Raw genomic sequence first — 19,900 nt, 5'->3', positions numbered from 1 at the left:
GGAGTGATCGATGCCTCTTAAATGGTTCGGAATGCACACATGCTTTTTAAAATAGTCAAAGAAATCTGTTGCTGAATAGGACAAGAAACTCAATGCATTGTTTTACCTGCTTAACAGTAAATGTTAAAGGTTAAAGAATTTCCAGGGTGGATCCACCCACTATATCTAGGTTCTCTTATTATGATTATCCAGTGGTATCTAAAAATCCAAAGTATATGATCAGTGTATCAGTTGATGTGTATCAGCATTAGAATTAGTCAAAAAAAAAACCTGTACATTTTAAATAAAAAATGTAAGCAAAAAATGAACATTTTCTGAGAAAAATTCTCTTCTACTTTAAAAGCCATTTTTAATGAAAAAAAAAGTTGATCAAAAAAATACAAGCAGCTCTAGTCAGCATATCTTCCACATTAGTGAGAATGTAGTCTGACATCCTCTCTGCCTGTAACATGGAAATTTTCTGTAAAAATTTAGCTGTTTAAGATCCTCAATGTTAAACCCAGAGTATCTTTTCCCATATCTTTGAATACATAGAAGAATATGCATTTAAAGATAAAAGGTTCTTGGTTTGGCTGACAAATACATAATCGGTTTCTTTATCATTGTGTCACTATACTTGAAAATACCATCTTCTATGGGTTTGTCTACATGGGGACAGCAGGGAAAAATAATTCGAATCAGCTAAAGGTGTGATTTCAAACTTAGTTTAACTTCATCAAATCCCTGTTTGAACATCTTCATTCAGAAATAAAGTGGCCTTAATTTGGTTTAGTTTCATTTACTTTGGAAGTAAATGAAATTAAACCAAATTAAGGCCACTTTAATTCTGAATGTGGGTGTTCAAACAGAGGTTTAATGCAGTTGAACTAAAACATTTTACAATCACATCTTTCGTTAATTTGGATTAATTTTCCTGGATGTCCCCACATAGATAAACCCTTCATTGGGTTGGAAGATCGGTGTCATAACAGATAAACTGAAAGAATCCCAGAACGACATTGTTATCCAACATATATCAGGTTGAAGGTCCCTAGCTGAAACAGCAGCTAGTTCAAGACAACCCAACCATGAATGTGTATTTCGTTCCATGCTACATTTGAGACAATTTAAGGGCTTTTCAGAAGTTAGACCAGTCAAAATTCAGGAGGCATGAAAAAGCTTTGGTGGTTTGTGATGAAGAACAGCTTGTTCCCTAAGCAGTGTAGGGTTTTTCTGAGCAGGGTGTTTAAAGAAGAAACAAACTCTCTTCACTCAGACTTTTTTTAAAATGTGCATGTCTATGAATAGTCTCTTTAAGACCAAGCAGAATCTATTTATTTTTATTTTTAATGTCAGAGCAGCACAAAATGTGTCTGTGGCCTGAATGTGCCCAGGTCAGAATGATAGGGAGGACTGGGGACTACTTAGGATTAAGACTGGGAAGTGAGTACATTTTACATAAGTAAATATCATGCTGAAGGCATAACATTGAATCCAGATATTTAATAATAAATCTTGTCAGTGTCCAGCTCAAAACACAACTGCAGGTTTGAAACTAAAAGCTATACCTACTTCAGCTTTCTTATCATTTGTGATTACTTCTATTTCATTAATCCTACCCATGTTAGAAAAGCACATTATCATTTCTCACTTCTGAAATGATTACTGCTTCTTGGGCCAATTACACTAAGCTACTGTGCGAAACAAAAGACTAATCTGGCATGAAGAGGCTAATAGTTTGTGACCAAACAAACAAAACAAAAAGTACAATTCAGCAACATTAAGGGAAATTGATCTTTCTTCCTCTTTTTTTCCACTTAAACAAATGACTCAGGTGTTGAGTAAGTCTTTCACCTCTAGGTCACAGGTTCAAATCTGACCTTGCTGGTAGAGAAGTCATTACACCTGAGCACATTTGGTGGTTTATGTGAAACTGATTGAAAGAGTCTAATTCCCAGTAGACCAATATCATAAAACTTATCCTGCTGATTAGCATTAATTGGAATACTTGTTGTCTGGTAGAAATCAGGGGACTGAATGGACACAGAAATTAATTCTGATCCCAGAATTTACTCTATTGCCCAGATGATACAATAATAAGTACTTTGTAATGGATAAAGTATTTGTGTCATAAACAAATGAGGAATCACTTTATCAGTTCAACTGTGATGAGAATCCAGTAATTGTCACTGGGTAGGGGCCAGATTTACAAAGATATTTAATCTAAAGATGCAGATAGGCCCCTACTAGGATTTATAAAAATGGTTATGCAAATGGGAGTTAAGATGCCTAATCTGTTCAGATCCAGGATATCAAAGAGACAAGTTGGGTGAGGTAAGATCTTTTTTGGACCAACTTCTGTTGGTGCGAGACAAGCTTTTGAGCCACAGAGATCTTCTTCAGGTCTGGGAAAGGTACACTGAGCATCACAGAAAAATGGAAGGTGGATTGTTAAGCATAAGTAGTTAGCACATATTCTATTGGCCCATTCAAGGTAGAGTGAACCATTAACACCTCTGCAGTCATAGGACAAAAGAGGGTATTAATGGGATGGAGACTGTTGTGATAAACTATAAATCCAGTATCTCTGTTCAGTCCATGTTTTTTAGTGTCTATCAGAGTTATGAATTTAAGCTCCCAGGCTGGTCTTTTGAAAGTGCCGTGCAGATTTCCTATGAGGGTGAGGACTGACAGGTCAGATATACAGTGATTGCTTTGTGGAAGGTGTTCACCAAGAGGTAATAGGGTGTTTTTGTCTTTTATCATTTTCCTGCGAGAGAGCATAGTGAGTGTCTGGTTTCACCACACAGTTATTTTTTGGGTATTTAGTGCAATGGATGTGTATAGCGGGGTAGTCACCCTGCTCCTGCATAGAGGGGTTAAAAAAAGCCTGGATAGGGCTGTGGCTGGGAAAGGCTAATTGAGGAAGGAGCCTCAGCTGGGGCCATGCCCCAATCGGGCCACAGCTGGCCATATAAAGGGGCTGCTAGACTGAAGTTAGAGTCTCTCTAGCTGTTGAGAGACAAGCCTGGCTGCTTGGGAGCTCGACTAGGTACCTAAAGTGGAGCAGGACTGGGGAAAGGCCAGAGGAGCTGGGGAGCTCCGGCCTGGAAAACTCCCAGGCTGCAGGCCTTGTTAAAGGCCAAGAAGGGTACTGGGGTTGCAGAGGGGAAGCCCAAGGGTAGGCAGAGGAAGCAGCTCCAAACCCTCCTTGCCAATGATGAGTGGCAGTCCATCCCAGTGAGCAGGAGCTAGATGGTGACTGGCAGTAGCCCAAGACTGAAGTGAGATGGGGATAGGGGGTTGGGGGTTCCCTGGGGAGGGGAGACCCAGCGAGACTGCAGGGTATTGAGGGGGCAGAACCCTGAGAGAAGGGGCACCAGGGGTCCAGGAGGGACACAGGCACCAGAGACAAGCGAGACACCGGCCTGCAGAGGGTGCTCTGGAGTCTGGCGAGCTAATTACCTGAACAACCGTCAGGAGGTGCCACAGGGGTGTCGTTGCATCACCCAGAGACTGTAGAGAAACCGGGGATGATGCTGTGGGGTGAGTTGTTGCATCATTACAGAGAGGTACAACACATGTTGTGATAGGCACGTGTAGGATCCATGGATTGTGAAAAGTGTGTTGTGGATCTTGTAGCAGTGGAGATATGTCCGCAGGTTTTACATCTGTTGTTATGCAAGGGTCTGGTACCACTTTGAGTTGGTGGGCCCAGGTCTGTGGCGTGGGGTCTTTTTTTGAAGGCAGAAGAGAGGGTGTTACTTTCAGGATGAGGCTCCCATCAAGTATGGGTTGTAGCTGTTTGATGACACCCCATATTGGTTCCAGCTTGGGGTGGTAGGGACAACTGGCGTGGGTGGTCAAGGAGTTTTATTTCTGTATTGAAACAGGTCCTCTTGAGGTCTTTAGGTGGCCCGCTCCATGATGGGATCTACTTCTCTGGTGGAGTGTCCTTTTTTGGTGAAGGCAATTTTAAGTGTGTGCGCCCTGGACTTTCTCCTCAGAGCATATTCTGTGGTATCTGAGTGTCTGGCTGTAGATAACAGATTTCCTCATATGTTTGAAGTGTTTACTGGATCTATGAAGGTTGGTGTGGTGATCTGTGTTTCCTGTTTATGGCTGTCTGTAGGGTTACATTGCTGAAACCGATTGTAGTGTTCAGGAAATTGATACTAGTGTGGGAACATTCCAGAAAGTTTAATGGATGGGTGGTGGTTGTTGAAGTTGTTGTAGTGGAAATCTATGTGGCAGTTTAATCCATCTATCCAGAGGATTCAAATATCATCGATGTGTCTCAGATATATCATTGTTTTCATGGTGCATTTTCCTATCATTTCGGCAAAGTGTTTGTTGAATGGTAAAATTGTTATGGGTGAGGAAGAAATGGTTGAGTTTGGCAATGTGTTTGGGCAGATAGCTGAGAGTTGTCTATTATCTTGAACATATTTGAGACAGGCAGCTCTGTATTGTCTTTCCCACCTAAATTCCGTAGAAGCAAGGTAGACTGGCAGGAGGATGAATAATGGGTATTTTCCCTCCAACCTCATTCAAAGCCCATCCAGACTCCACTTCCTCCAATAAGCATCCCAGACCCATGGGACACCACCTGCAGGTTTTGAAGGGGATGAAAAATGAACTGGAGGCATGGAGGTTTCTGTCTAAGCATGGAAGTTTGTCAATCATGAGAATGCTGTATGGTGGGTTTACATTCTCACTTTGGTCTTCTCCATTATATGGAGAATACTGCTAAATTAATTGTACTTTCATCTGCAAAACAGAACCTAATGTAAAAAGAAGGAAAGGGTGCTTTGTAAAATTCTGTAGAAATATTCCACAAATGGCTCATTTGTTTGGTAGCAGCTATTATTTACAGAGAAAATCCTTATGTTTTACAACTTAAACTAATTTTGGTAAGATTGTTTAAAACATGTTAATACCACAAGATGCATTATTTACAGGAGTTCTGAAAGCATTAGAAAAGTAGGCTTATGATGCTGTATTTGCATTAAAGCACTTCTTCGTGCCACATAAATACAGTGCCTGTACTGAAATGGAAATTTTAATAAATCTAACACTTTACAGCTTTTATAGCATAAAAAATGCTTTCTGAGGGGAGAAAGGATAATTTTCTCTTGATGGAACAGTGCTATCATTGTTCAGCCACAGCAAACGAAAGAGTGACTACAGAATCAGCAACATGCTGGTAGTGTTTTAGATTGATGCATTTTATCACCCATGGAACAAAGATTAGGCCTTCCCTGCCTTTTTAAGACAATTTCTTGCTAGATGAATGTCTACATTTTCACTTTCATACATAAGGAATTAACAGAATTTCAAGTCTGGTGCATCAAGCTTGTCAGGTTAGTATAGGATGACCAGATGTTCTGATTTTTATAGGGACAGTCCCAATTTTTGGGTCTTTTTCTTGTATAGGCTCCTATTACCTGCCAGCCCCTGTCCTGATTTTTCACACTTGCTGTCTGGTCACCCTAGGTTAGTACCTAGCAACAGTGACGTGTACAGGCCTTCTGCATCTCCAGTAGTTTTCTTGCCTTGCCACTGCTGGATATGCATCATTATCATCAGGCAATCCAGCATGTATAAAAAGCCTGAGTCACGCAGCTTCTGCCTTGTTAAAACAAGTGTTTCTGTATTCTCTGCATTAAATACGACAGCAGCTACAGAAAATTACAACAATATTGGAAGAGAATCACAGTTACACTAGTATAATTGGTGTGATACATTGCACCCACATTACTATTAGAGGCTCCAAGAAGACTAAGCTTTCCTTTCACTCTAGTGTGGGTAGTCTTGATTATGACATTGCCAGCAGCAGTCTGGCTTGCCAAGTGTGGATGCTACTATTGACAGGTCTTCTTTCAGAAAGTCACCATTACCTATCCAAATTAGACATGAGCAAAATTTGGCAAGAGCTTGTATGATATTAAATTGCACATCATAAACTAATATTCACACATTGGACCGGAAACATGACATAACCTAATTTAAATGACATTGTACATTTTATTTTGTCATGCAATCCAGATGTATCAACATATACACTGTGCACTTATGCACTCGGCTAAGCCTGCTTAAAGCCACTGCAGGCTTTGAAATTAACTAATTAAGTTGTAATACTGAGGAACATAATAGTTGCAAGTGTGATTTTTTTTTTCCAGGAACTTCCACTATATGCTTAAAAATCGTCTTACAGATAATATATTTCAGTAATTATAGCCCATGCTAAATTTTAAGAAATGGTTAAACAATGAAGCCTGAAGACTTTGTATAATAAAGTTCAGTAGCACAGTTGATGGAAAATGATAAATTCATCTGCATAGCTGTGTGCAAATTGTCACACTTCAGATACTATCTTCCTAGGAAATCATATAAATTAGTTATAAGTTTGAAAACAAAATCATATATGAGTCACATCTCCACAGATTTCAAATAACTTTACAAGAAAAGATATGTATTATCATCCCCATCTTCCATACTGAGAACCTCATTCTCCACTGCTTTGTTCCTTGTGAAGTCATTTACAAATGTACAAAATGGAGGTAAATTGCTACCACTCTGATTTCCATTCTAATCTGGTTTTATACTACGCCCATCACCAGGGTATTTGAGCACCTAGTGAATAACAGACTATTACACAATTTGGCAGTACAGAGACATGGATGGGGTAAGTATGGCACAAAGAGTTAAACTGATTTCACTTGAGCTGGCTGAAAATTTTCAAAATTCTATTTTCCCCCAATACAAAAAAAGTTGCCTAAAATTCCTAAATTTTTTATACATCTTTACTCTTGACCAAGGTCACAGAGTTACTCAGTGGCTGACAATTAAATATAGAACCTTATCTTATGCTGGACTAAGGGTATCAAAAGAATTGTACCTTCAAATACAGAAGGCCTAACATAAAGCAAATATCACAAGAGAAGGCAAGTAGAAGTCCATTAGATTTCCCCACATGAACAACGTGACAGGGATAAGACATTGTTGTGGAGAGGATATGCAGAGTTTGTTGGGGGCAGGGGAATTTGTTTCAGACTCCATAATATTTCAGCTACACATTTACAACAACGAATGGATTCTAGTAAGGATTAATATCAGAAAGTCTGTCTAAATGTGCTGGCTATGGCTTCTGCCTGAGTTTATTACTGAACTATACTCTTCATCAATCAACAGCATTACTCCTGGGACCGTGTGCATTGGTCAGGTCATAAGTAGTAGTGAATGCTTTGTTCCCCATCAAGATTCCACAGAAGAGAATCAACAGAGAGGGTGGAGGGCCTGATGATGAATGGACCAGCTTATCTAGTTTTATTTTTCTGTGTGCGTATTTTTAAAACAACTTTCTCATCAAAACTCTACCTGTGCTGCCATGTAGCGGGGTGGCTACCCACTCCTGCCCTGTGGGGCTAGAAACAGCCCAGGAGAGGGGCTGTGGCTGGGGCAAGAAGCCTGGGCTGACTGGGGGAAAGTAGATTCAGCTGAGGCCATGCCCCAATCAGGCCCAGCTGGCCCCTATAAAAGGTTGTGAGCCAGAGGCCCAGGCAGTCTTCCTCTGCCTGTAGAGTGAGATGAGCCTGGCTGCAGGGAGCTAGAGACAGGGTACCTGAGTGGAGCAGGGCCAGGGAAAGGAAGAGGAGCTGGGGAGCTCTAGCCTGCAAAGCCCCAGGATATGGCCTAACAGAAGGGCAAATAGATACTGGGGGTTACAGAGAGCATCCCAGGAGTAGGCCAAGGCAGCAGGTCCAAACTCAACCTTGCTAGTGATGAGTAGGCTGATACTGCAGTTTGCTCCAGGGCATGGGGGCTAGACAATGACTGGCAGTAGCTGTACACTGAGGTGAGGTGGGGATAGTGGGTGGGGGTTCCCCGAGGAGGGAAGACCCTAAGACTGAGGGGTTACTGTCAGGGGGCAGCACCCCAGATAACAGGGCACCTGGTCTGGGAGGGACATAGGGGGCCAAGCAGTCGTGGCTCACCGGCCTATACAGGGCGCTTAGGATGCTGGAAGAGCTAACTCCTGATGACAACCAAAAGGAGGTGCCGCAGGGGTGAGTGTGCATTGTTGGTAGAGAATGTGGGCACAGGCGGTCCACCCCTGACACAAGGGGCAAGGCAGGACAGTGGGACTATTGCCCGGACTTAAAGAGACACAGGGGAGGATGGATCCTGGATACAATGGGGTGTTCTATGGGGAAACCCAGGTGTCATCCCTAGGTGGGCCCCAGGAGCAGTGGCCTGGCAGAAGGGGACAGAAGAACTGCAGGGACTCTGGGGGACCCAATAGGGACTGTGGGAGGTGCAGTGGTTCCTCCACGAGCAGGTGGGCCAGCTGACGAGGGAGCAGCGGGCCCTAGTCCAACTCCTCCAGCAGGAGTTTTGGAGGAGCTGCCGGCAGGTAGGGAACTGGAGCGTCAAGGCCAGAAGGCCTATGAATGGGCACAGGACTTGCTATGCCTGTGAACAGGAGGGGCATGTGATATGAGACTGTCCCTATTGGGATGGGGGCAGGGCGCTGCAGCCCCTGCAGGGACGAGGAGAGATCCCGAGGACAGCTCGCTGGGTGACTTGTTGGGCCTGTGGGCCATCGGGCCATGTGTGGAGGATATGCCCAGGCCCAACACAAGAGGCCCACGTCAGTCCTGGTAAGGGGACGGGACCCCAAAGGGACAATAAGGAGTCCTGTGCAGCCCAGAGATGGGAAACCTGCTGGGGCTGTCAGCAGCCGGGCCATCTAAAGAGGCACTGCCCCCTCAGAGGGACTGAGGGGTGACAAGAGGTGCCTGTAGGCCCAGTGGGACCAAACGTGGCCACAGTGGTGACTGGTACAGAGGGGACCTCACAAGAGGCTGGGATCCAGACCATCGCCACGCGAGTCACAGAGAGACCAACCCAGATGGAGTGGGCCCAGCAAGAGGCTGGGGCTCAGGTGGGCCATGTCCAAGAAACAAAATGGACCCAGGTGGTTGTGGGACAGACCACCAAGGAGACCCAGACCATGAGGGAAGAGGGCCTGGGGGACCCAGATCTATGGGCATGGCTCGAGGTGGCAGAGGGGGCCTGCCAGCGGGCAGAAACCCAAACCCGGGAGATGGCCTGGGGCTGGGAGGCCATGGAAAGGAGATTGGCAGGCCTGGAAGGATGACCCTGGAGATCTAACTTCGGGGAGCCCAGGCCGAGAGGCCCCCCTTCCCCTGGGGTGGGGTTTTGAGTGGATGTGTGTGTAGCGGAGTGGTTACCTGCTCCTGCCCTGCAGGGCTAGAAACAGCCCAGGAGAGGGCTGTAGCTGGGGCAAGAAGCCTGGGCTGATTGGGGGGAAAGTAGGCTCAGCTGGGGCCATGCCCCAATCAGGCCCAGCTGACCCCGATAAAAGGTTGTGAGCCAGAGGCCCAAGCAGTCTCTCTCTGCCTGTAGAGGGAGATGGGCCTGGCTGCAGGGAGCTAGAGACAGGGTACCTGAGTGGAGGGCATCGGGTCTGGGAGGGACACATGGGACCAAGTGGTAGCAGATCACTAACCTGTAGACGGTGCTCTGGATGCTGGAAGAGCTAATTCCTGAGGACAACCAGAAGGAAGTGCCACAGGGGTGAGTCTGCATCACTACATGCAAGCCTTGCTTCTGCTGAGTAACGATGCACTCCAAGTCCTGCATGCCTATCCTAAATTCCATCATACACACTCCACAGCTTTCTAGCTTAATGCAAAGATAGCAAAACATGCTCGATACTAAGTTGCTGCTCAGGTTGCCAAGCATAAGGAACAGCAACAGGTTCAGGTTCTGAGAATTCAAGTATTACATTCCATTTGTTTTTAAATTTGTCATTGACAAGGTCTGGCTCAGAAAGCAGAAATATACATACTGTGTTGAAATGTATTTGGTTTTAATCTTTTAGTTATATTTAGCAACAGCGATTCAAATACATTGATTTTCAGATGATTTTTATTTTATATCACTAAATCTACAGTCAATAATATACAAAATTTGCTTCAAACAGTTTAAAAACTATCTTAGAATTTAAGTTCTTATCAGATTTTGCTAGACAGAAAATTAAAATCTTTCAGAAACATCCTTTAAAAGTATGTCTTCAGCTAAGTCTGTAAAATTGTTACCTGCTTTTGTGACAAGTAAAACCTAAGCGTGCTGTAACTCAATGAACAGAGAATTGCATACCACTCACTTTACTTTTACAGTTTAGTCCAGGGATCGGCAACCTTTGGCACGCGGCTCGCCAGGGTAAGCCCACTAGTGGGCCGGGCCGATTTGTTTACCTGCTGCATCCACAGGTTTGGCTGATCGCAGCTCCCACTGGCCACGGTTCGCCACTCCAGGCTAATGGGGGTGCGGGAAGGAGCGTGGGCCGAATGATGTGTTGGCCGCCACTTCCCGCCACCCCCATTGGCCTGGAGCGGTGAATCACGGCCCGTGGGAGCCACGATCGGCCGAACCTTCAGACACAGCAGGTAAACAAATTGGCCCAGCCTGCCAGGGTGCTTACCCTGGAGGGCCGTGTGCCGAAGGTGGCCGATCCCTGGTTTAGTCAGTTTTCTCTGTTCATGGGTTGCATAGGTTTCACTGAGATTTGTCCCAAACCCATGGGCTGCACAGATACAATTATATAAGTGATACACATAGGAATCTGGGTCAAGAACCTCTGTCCTTCAGCTTGAAAGAATACAGGCCTCTATGTTTTGAGCTGAGGGTATGCTCCTGTAGTTTTATTCATTTTTCATTGTGGGACAATCCCTAGAGGGCATCATTCAAATATTGACAGAAGTAGTATATGACAGCTACCAGTTCTATATGGAACTGAGCCACTTTGGTCAACCAAGCAAGAGCACTGTGTTACTGACCATCTCTTAAGTACATTAGATTTTTGGGCACACAGAAAATATAACAGTTAATTATTTTACTGTTTTTAAGGTATGGGAAGTAACTTCCACTGTCTTAGGGATGTTTTCTTTAGAAAAATATAATTCAAGAGAAGGGAGACTGTCCCAAAAGTTAGATTGATTGCAAAAACAATTGAGGAGACAATTATATCTACAGAGAGAGAGCGAAAGAGAGCAAGAACGAGTGAGAGAGTGTGGGAATATTGCTGCTTTATTTTTTTGTCAGGTTTGACAGTTTTGACATGCATACTAAAGGCATTAACATCAAGCACTTCAGTATTAATTTTAGTCTACATAGTTAAGTAATTTTTACTGCAAAGCCATTATAAGTCTGAAAGGTGTTTTATTGTATGCATTTTTGCCTGAACAGAGAAGAATTCAGCATATAATAATTGTATTAGTTCAGTCTTCATTTTAACTTTGCAGCTCACTTTTTAAGATGGAATGTTACTGAATAGCCAATCAAACTGTAGATGGCGCCAAATGGCAATATAGCTTTCCCGTCAAAATTTATGGATACCATGAAAAAAGGGTTCCATTAATTCAGTTTTGTTTAACGTCTGCCAAAAAAGAACATTGAAGTCCTTGGTTCATCCATAGACCAGGCACAAAACAGAATGCAACAATGCAAGCTTCCCCCATACTGTCTTGTTAATGTGTCCAAATCTCTCTGATGTGCTAATGTTCATCCAAACCCTCAGCCTTTTCAGCCAAAAAGGTAGTTAATGCCAGTGTTGGTGGTAGTTTTGCGTTGGATGCCATAACAACTGGAAATTAGCCTGAACGCCAAGGCAAGTCATAAAAACCACCAGACTTCCATTGTATGACAACATTCAATCACTACTAACCTAGGCAGATTTAGAAATTGTACCTATAGATTCCATATTCCAGTATGGTACTTAAGACCAAGCCACTTAGTCTTCCAGAATACACTAAATATCATTACAAGACAAAGTTTACCTTGTTGAGATGGCCCTCAATTTTCCAAACTATTAAAGGCCATCTCTAATGATGTAATGGTGACTGTATAATTATGAGGCTTAAAAAGCTTGTATTTTCTAAAGAGATCAAATGAGAAACAGCATAAAAGTGCTTTGTTTCACATTGTCTCTGCAATATAACTGCCTTTCTGATCTCTTCCTATCATGTGGACTATAAGGCTTGTCTTTCAATAACTCATTTCCACTCATGTTGAACAAGTTCTAAGAACCCTCAGCAGAAGCACCAACCACAAAATAAATGAAATTTGATCTCAGTTGAGTGAACTAATCAAGTACAATATCAATCAATGACAATTTCTTAACATGTCACATACATATCGTGCCATAGCAATCCTTTCAAAATAAGGTGATAGGCACTGAATAAATGAAACCCAGTAATCCGCAGGCTGTATTTTAAGTTGAGAATCATACAAAACCTTCTAAACATATTCAGATTTATGTAGGAAATGGGCATAGTTCCACTGCAAGCATATTAGGTGTAAATCACCACAGTAATGGGGAGTCCTTTTTGTGATCATCCAGAAAAATTGGTAATTATAGGTGTAGAACCACCTGTTATTAATGTTGCCTGACATACTCCATTGCAAAACCCTTTTTTCCCCAGTTACTTACCACTATTACCCAAATGTTAACAATTTGGCTTGAAACTGTCTATATTAAGTATCTGCCTCAAGCTGATTTTTTTTTTTTTTAGTTTCACAAAACATAGTTCATCTGTTTCCAAAATGAAATTAGGGGAAAATACACTGTTTTGCTCATGTTAAAAAGATTATTGCATCTGTTTTATTGAAGTTTAACATCTCCATGGTTTGCAGGAGGGTCTTTACATTTGACAGCTGGAATGGTGATGTGGGGGGGAGGGGGGCAATTATCCAGAGCCAGGGACATCCTTTGCATGCTCCTACAAAAAACTGGCAAAATTTGGCTAGCTATAAGCCTCTCAATTTATTTACACAGGGTCTGCAGACATGTTAGAGTTTGGCTGCTAAATTCTCTGAAGTTTTGATGGAACTGGATGCACTGTGCATGGTCAAACTGCCACAGCTCCTACCGGCCAACCACACTGCACATGCACTGATCATGCGACCTGAGCATGCACCATCCCAGGGCTGCATGGGCTGAGCAGGAGTTTCCTCCCAGATACCAGGAGCCACTGCGGCACCAGACCCACGAACTGAAAGCAGGAAGACTGTCTGTTCTTTGCTCTCAGTGCTTCTCATGCAGCTGTACAGGCAGTGGGGAGGGGAAGGAAGAACAGCCTCACTGAAATGCAGAAGAATGAGGAACATGAGCAGGGAATAGGGACAGGAACAAGGGGTAGGAGAAAACAAGAGCAAAGGGGTAATGGAATGATGCTTTTTCCTGCGTGTCTAGCAAATAGTAAAACCCACTAGCAAAGTGTGTGTTCCCATCTTCCCCTAGCAGCTGATCCATGTAGAAGATAACCATCTGCTGCTGCTACCAATGATTTCATTAGTTTAAGTCTATCTAAAGATCCCAATCGATGAGTTATCTGTGGGTAGGGGGAGAAACCTTGGGGTTTTGTCCATTTTTAAGTTTTTAAATAACACCTGAAATTACACTTGAAAGAAAAAGAAACTGCTAAAGGAAGGCTGCTAACTCAAAAATTAAGATATGCCAGATTATTTACAACCTAAATTCAGCCCCTTTGTGTGACTGCATTTAATTGCATGATTGCTTTCTATTCTCCCCCTGCACCAACCAGGACTCCTGCCTCATTTAGGGCACAAGATAAGACTACAGTCCACAAATGCAAACAATTTTTCAGAACTTATACTGTGAATGAACCAGGATCCAATTTGCAGAACCTCCTAGCACTCACAACTGCAGTTGACTCAATGGAGGCTGTGCTGTGACACATAAAGTGCTATAAGAATGCTAAATACTCTGAAAAAAATCAGGACCTAGATGACTCAGACTGGACACCCAAAATTATCTGATACTTGACAATTCTGTCTTTCATGTCTGTGCCTCAGTTCCCTTTATGTAAAATCGGAATAATGCCACAACTTTACCTCAGAGGGGTGTGGTGAAGATCAAGTCATTAATATTTGTAAAGAACTAAGATACTATGATGAGAGCGCCATAGAAGAGCCCATGAAGACTTTCATAATTGTGTTCAATGCAGAGTTTGGAGGGTGTGCAGTAAATAATGCATGTGGCCAGATATAGAATGAAGAGAATAAAAAGAAATATTGAATAGTTATCCATTCAGTGTGCTCCATCTATCCTATGCACAGAATGAAGTAGTGATCTAGTGGGGGAAAATGTATGTGATCATGTAAGAGTCCTACAAATCATAACTTTAGAGTACTTAACTTTGCTACCTTAACATTCTTCTAATATAGTTTGTGTGTGTTATGCCATAGAGTGTACGAGACCTTCACCTCATTTGGTAGTCATTAGATGAACTGTGCAGGTATTAAATATCCCTACTGAAATGTTTTGAGAAAAGAGCTAAAATGCACAGGTTTTGGGTCAAGCCCAGGGAGATAGTGAGTACATTTAACTCACGTTGACGTCAATGGCAGCTTTAGGATGTTTGGCACCTAACAGAAGATGCACAGTTTTTCACAGAAAAGGGTTGTTAGCAAGCAACAACAATGATATCCAGACACTCATTACCCCAGAAACTACACAAAGCAGTTCAGAAGAGGGATAAAACTACTTATCTTGAGATTCACAGTAATCAGTAAAAGCTAAAATATTTATGTCCTTGGAGATCCTCTCCTACTGTAAAGTGACCAATAATACAGCAGAAGTAGCATCTTTTTGAATTTTAATAGAAACAGAAGAAGAGATGTAAAGTACCAAGGTCCATCAATGTCCTCAAGAGCAAGCGACTTATTTTGTAGGATCCTCCCCCTTTATTCTTAGAAGTGACTCTGAAGGATCATTATTAGCCATACTACAAGGAGTCAATCTACACTATAAAACTGGAGCCCTAAATAGCCCAAACCAGGAAGCAGAGAAAGAATAAAAGATTCTTATGTTTTAGATGCTCCCTTACCTTTTGTGAAAATGTTGACCAGTAAATAGGTTAAGACATACAATTGGCTACACCAGTATCCCAGATTGGCCAAGTGACCAGGTGACCGGTATGACAGCGCCTCCTTTGGTTAGATGGAACACTGCACCGACATTGCTCAGTCTGCTGAAGTGGTCGGTCAGCTCCTCTTGCCTATGTCTCTATGGTAGCCCCATTCAGGGCTATGAAGGGTATTAGTTTCAAGTCCTGCTGGATCTGTGGGTTTTCCTTTATATACTTGGCAGAGTCTACTGGTTTTGGTACTCAGGGGGTCTGGAAACTTCTTTGGGGACAGTAGCCCTACCCACTCCACTGTCTTCTAGCTCATGATCCTTAAACCAGGCCGTTGGAATCAGGCCTCAACAATGGCTCCTGCTCTGCTCTGAGCTCCTCCCTCAGTTTCTGAAGGCTTCTTCAGCCTGTAGATCTGCTCTTCTCCTCTATGGGTGCTCTCTCTGGGCAGCTTCTCACCAGCTTGCTGGCAGGAGTTTCCTTCTCCAGAATGCTTGCTCCTCTGCCAGCCTCCCTGCCCTGCTGCTTCTCAGGTCTGTTATTGTCCCAGCTACTTTGAGGCTTCCAATCAGCACTGGCTGGCAGTTCCAGTGTTAACCACTGGTTACCAGGTCAGCATGGGATATATAGGCCCTAGGACAGGCTGTTACAGAATACTGAACATAAGATCTGAATGACAGCAGTCACTGTAGATACACATTGCATTCACACAAAGATTTCGACAGACCTCTAGCTTCTTGCTTTTGGGACTAAATCTTGCAGTCCTAGTTCAGGCAAAACCTCTCACTGATGTCTAAATCAATTTACTTAACTCTACTCTCAGTAATGAGTAGTAGCTTAAATGCTGTGTACCAGAGATAAGAATATTAAAATAGACAAATTATATTTATAAAATTGCATGACACTAGAGTTTTTATTATCGTTACATTTAATTATAAGTCTCCTGCAAATCTTTCTCTTTTGTTTGTCTTTGTTAGACCTAGTTCTTTGGGGAACAGACTCAGTCTTTCCATTCAAATGTTTTCCATTCAAATATGTGATGCTATATAAATACATAATGATAATAAATTCCATCTTATACTGAGAAAAGCCAAGAATTCCAGAGAGTAAAGACTGAAACTTAATCTTTCTCTCCCATTTACATAGAAGCATTACAGGGGAATGTGTGCTCTAGGCAACTTTACATCAAAAGGACCTATGTCCTAGAGGATTGTGAGATCAAGCCCCAGTATCCAAATGATGAAGTTCTTTAATTAGTATTAATTTCAGCCTTGCCCTTAACATTACATTAACATTTTTTTAAATAGAAAGGGAGGCAAAAGTTTTGATGATGAATCAAAAGCTTTAGCATAATAGACCATAACTACCTATCTAACCAATTTTTACATCAAAGTAATAAACTACTAATGAATGATGTGTATAATTAGAACATTGAAAAGACAACTGTATCAATGTAGATGACACTCACCTATGCTGTTTACACACTGTTTCTCCCCCCCCCCATTTATGCAAACCCCATCAACAAGAAAGAATCTATAAAAACATGAGGGCTAGATTATGCCTATTAGACACAACTTTAGTAGAAGATGGTATAGAGCAGCACTATCCCAGGAGAATAGTGCTCTTGGGGGTTGCATCATCCTTCAGGATTGTGTAACATGCCTGGCTTAATCCATTTGCTGGTAATGAGAGGGAGGTGGGAACATGTTCTTCCTTCTTTCCTCATTTTGAGACAATTTGCACCCTCTGGAGGTATACAGAAGGAATGATCTATGTAACTTTCTTTGTCTTTTGCATGGGATGTGCAAGGCAGAGATAGAGGCAATCTGGCCCTGAGAGTGTAGTAAATTTTTTGTTAAATTCATCCAAAGTAGTCTGCATTTGGCAACATGTAAGAGAAGATTGAAATGTGTTTCAGAGAGTGATAGAAGATATTTGGATGTGGTTTTGAGAAATGGGTTAGAATTTCAGTGGATTACTGTTTTGCTGCTGCCATCATAGGTTTCAGCGATTTTGTTTATCAATCATTGACATGCAATTTCCTCCATATATAGTAGTTCAGAATTGTATACCCATCTTGCAAGAATATTTCCATTGAATTTTCATATTCACTCAGGTTTTCCCAGTCAGGATTTTGCCCTTTAGCTGAGTAAACTGCTTTCCCTTTTAATCGTATCCCCGTTATTTTTAATATATGGTAGGACTCTTGGACACCATGATGAACGGCACAGTATGAGTTTTCAGATAGACAAAATGTTTTTATACATAAGCTGTGCTAAAAAGAATGGAACTGTTTATAAATAGGAAGCACAATTACATTATCCTGGAAGACACATCTGGTCTGATTCTGATGTTGTTTACACTGTTCTTATATTGATATAACTCCATTAAATTCCAAGGAGTTTCTCCTAATTTACACCAATATAAACAAGATTGGAATCAAGTATCAGAGAGGTAGCCATGTTAGTGTGGATCTCTAAAAAGCAACAGAGTCCTGTGGTACCTTATAGACCAACAGATGTACTGGAGCATAAGCTTTCATGGGTGAATACCCACTTCGTCAGAAGCATGAGGCTCAGATTCCAGCGAAAGAAAACCAGGAACTGAACTTGGAAGACTATTGAGAGTAAGAGTCCAGAAGATACAGTTTGATCCTGCTCCATTCATCATGTCAATTTCAAAATCTCCATTTGCAACAATGGGAGTTAGATCAGTCCTTACATGAAAGCATTTGAAGGCAATCGAGAAATTTGACCATGAGAGACCAACCTCTCTTCCTGATTCAGTTGGCCCAGAGATGGTATTTTCATATAAATACTTGTACTGTTAACTGGATATGAATGTTTGCAGCAAATACATAAGAAAAAATGTCCATTCCTAATGGGAAATCATGGCTTTGTGTATTCCTTCTATTCTGTGGTTCTTAAAACAGTTATATTTGAGAGTTTTTATACCAAAGCCCAGCTGCATCCAGAGTTCCTCACTGTGTAAGGCAAAGCCGAAAGATAGCTGAATTTATTTTTAACAAACATGATTTATTATCCAGGGTTTGTTTTTTATCTACTGTCTGAGCACTGCATGCAGTCCTACACGTTTTTAGTAAGACCAAAAACTAATAAACTCTAAAGCTGAAAATGACATCTAAAACCAACATGATAGCTAATTTCCATTCAATGTACTTGTTGCCAAGAATGGAACCTACTTGTTTTCTTTCATCCTTGGCATATTCAAATAATTCACTTATTAAGCACTCAATCCTGCAAACACACTCATGTTAATGGGATATTAGGCATTCAGAATTATATAAGTCCATGTTCTTTGTGTTACTGTTTTACTCATGTGCCATAATCCCAGATTGTGCCATTTGACTTCTCTAGGCCACACAGAATGGAAACACATACACTGATGTTCTGATCATTAATTTACTTTGATTTGAAGTAGTTTTCTTCCACCATCCTGATAACTGAAAGTATAAGTGCTGTCAGAAACATTAATTATTTTGTGAACTGGATGATGCTGAAGTGTCCAACATATGGAGGATATATAAAGTGAACACCTTCAGCATTAGTAAAACATTCAATCTGAAATTCTGAAATCAGTGGCTACTTGACTAGCAAAATATGAACATTTTTAATCGTCTTTTGTAAATACTGGAAAAAAAACAGGAACTATCTTACAATACAACTCACAGTTACAGATTCCAACATGTTTTATTGAGTAAGGGAATGAAAGATAGGATCATGGAAGATTAATGGAGTTCATGATTCAGTTGATCCAGTCACCAGAGGAAGACAGACAGTATCCCAGGAATGTGGTTTAACTAGGTCACACCTTTATTGAGTAACACCTTTGGGAATTGTCCAACAATTCACCCAGGACAGGTCATCCTTTGTTGTGTATACTGTACCATCTGGGAAACAGCTATCATCAGTCTCCCACTCCATTAACCTGTTGCTGGAACTCCACTGCCCTCCCTTCTTGTGAGGTTAAGGGACTGGGGAAAAGGGAATTTTCTCCTTGCTATACCAGACAATAGGAGCCCCAATTGTGTTCCCAAGATTCTTTCTTTGGAGATGCCTTCTCCTAATCCACTTCCAATACCAGTTTATAAGGAAACTGGATCCACTACTGAACAATTATTTGTACTGGGCTCCTGCAAAGCTGTAATTATATGAAATTTACAACTTAACCTAACCTACTCAGTAGGTCCATGGGCTGTTCAGAGGAAGGCAAAAACCTGTACATTGAAACAGCCTTTGTGTTCCATCCCCTCTCTTCATCCATTACTGGGTATCAAAAAAACTCAAGGTGATCTGTGTGGGCAATGTGGGAGAAAGGGGCTGTCTGGTGGCCAATGTGTCAATGGTCAAGGTAGCATAGAATAGTATTGATTCACCAGATTCTTGGTTCCTTAACTTGTAGGTGGGGTTCTGTTGTCCCTTAGCAGGTTTTGAAATTTGCTGGAGTCCATGAGTTATTGTGCTCGACTCAGGATAACAGATCTTTCTGGTTGCCTGGGAGCTGGAAGTTCTCTGACCACTGCCTTAATGAGGTGATGCTTTGTGTGGGACAATGAGTGTGTTGTGAGGTCCTTTCTCTTGATATCTAGGCCAAAGATCAGACCCAGGATGTGCATGGCTATTTGGGGTGGAGTAGGGATGACCTGGGAAAGTCTTAGGCAGGCAAGTGAAGAGATGTGTTTTGGGGTTTCTGCAGACAGTCTTGTTCATAGTAGTATTGATATCTCCTAGGATGACAAGCCTGAGGTAGTTCACCATCATCCTAGCAAGATATCAGTGAGCTCCTTTATATAAATCCTTTGGTGGTTTATAAACAAGTAGAAAATCTATGTTAGTTTTGGCTCTTGATTCTCCTGTCAGATGAATGAATTCAAGTGAAACTGTCTTACTTATTTTCACAGAGGGCAGGACAAGAGGCAGTGGGTTCAAACT

General features: G+C 42.0%; 1 protein-coding gene across 4 annotated transcripts in view; it reads right to left on the bottom strand.

The window, feature by feature from the left end:
• The window catches only part of CNTN5 (contactin 5), a 1,021,024-nt gene that overhangs the window by 680,193 nt on the left and 320,931 nt on the right, over positions 1–19,900 (bottom strand). The window lies entirely within an intron of this gene.

This window comes from Gopherus evgoodei, chromosome 1 (assembly GCF_007399415.2).
Source record: "Gopherus evgoodei ecotype Sinaloan lineage chromosome 1, rGopEvg1_v1.p, whole genome shotgun sequence".
Lineage (NCBI taxonomy): Eukaryota > Metazoa > Chordata > Testudines > Testudinidae > Gopherus > Gopherus evgoodei.
This window is presented reverse-complemented; position numbering and strand designations above follow the sequence as displayed.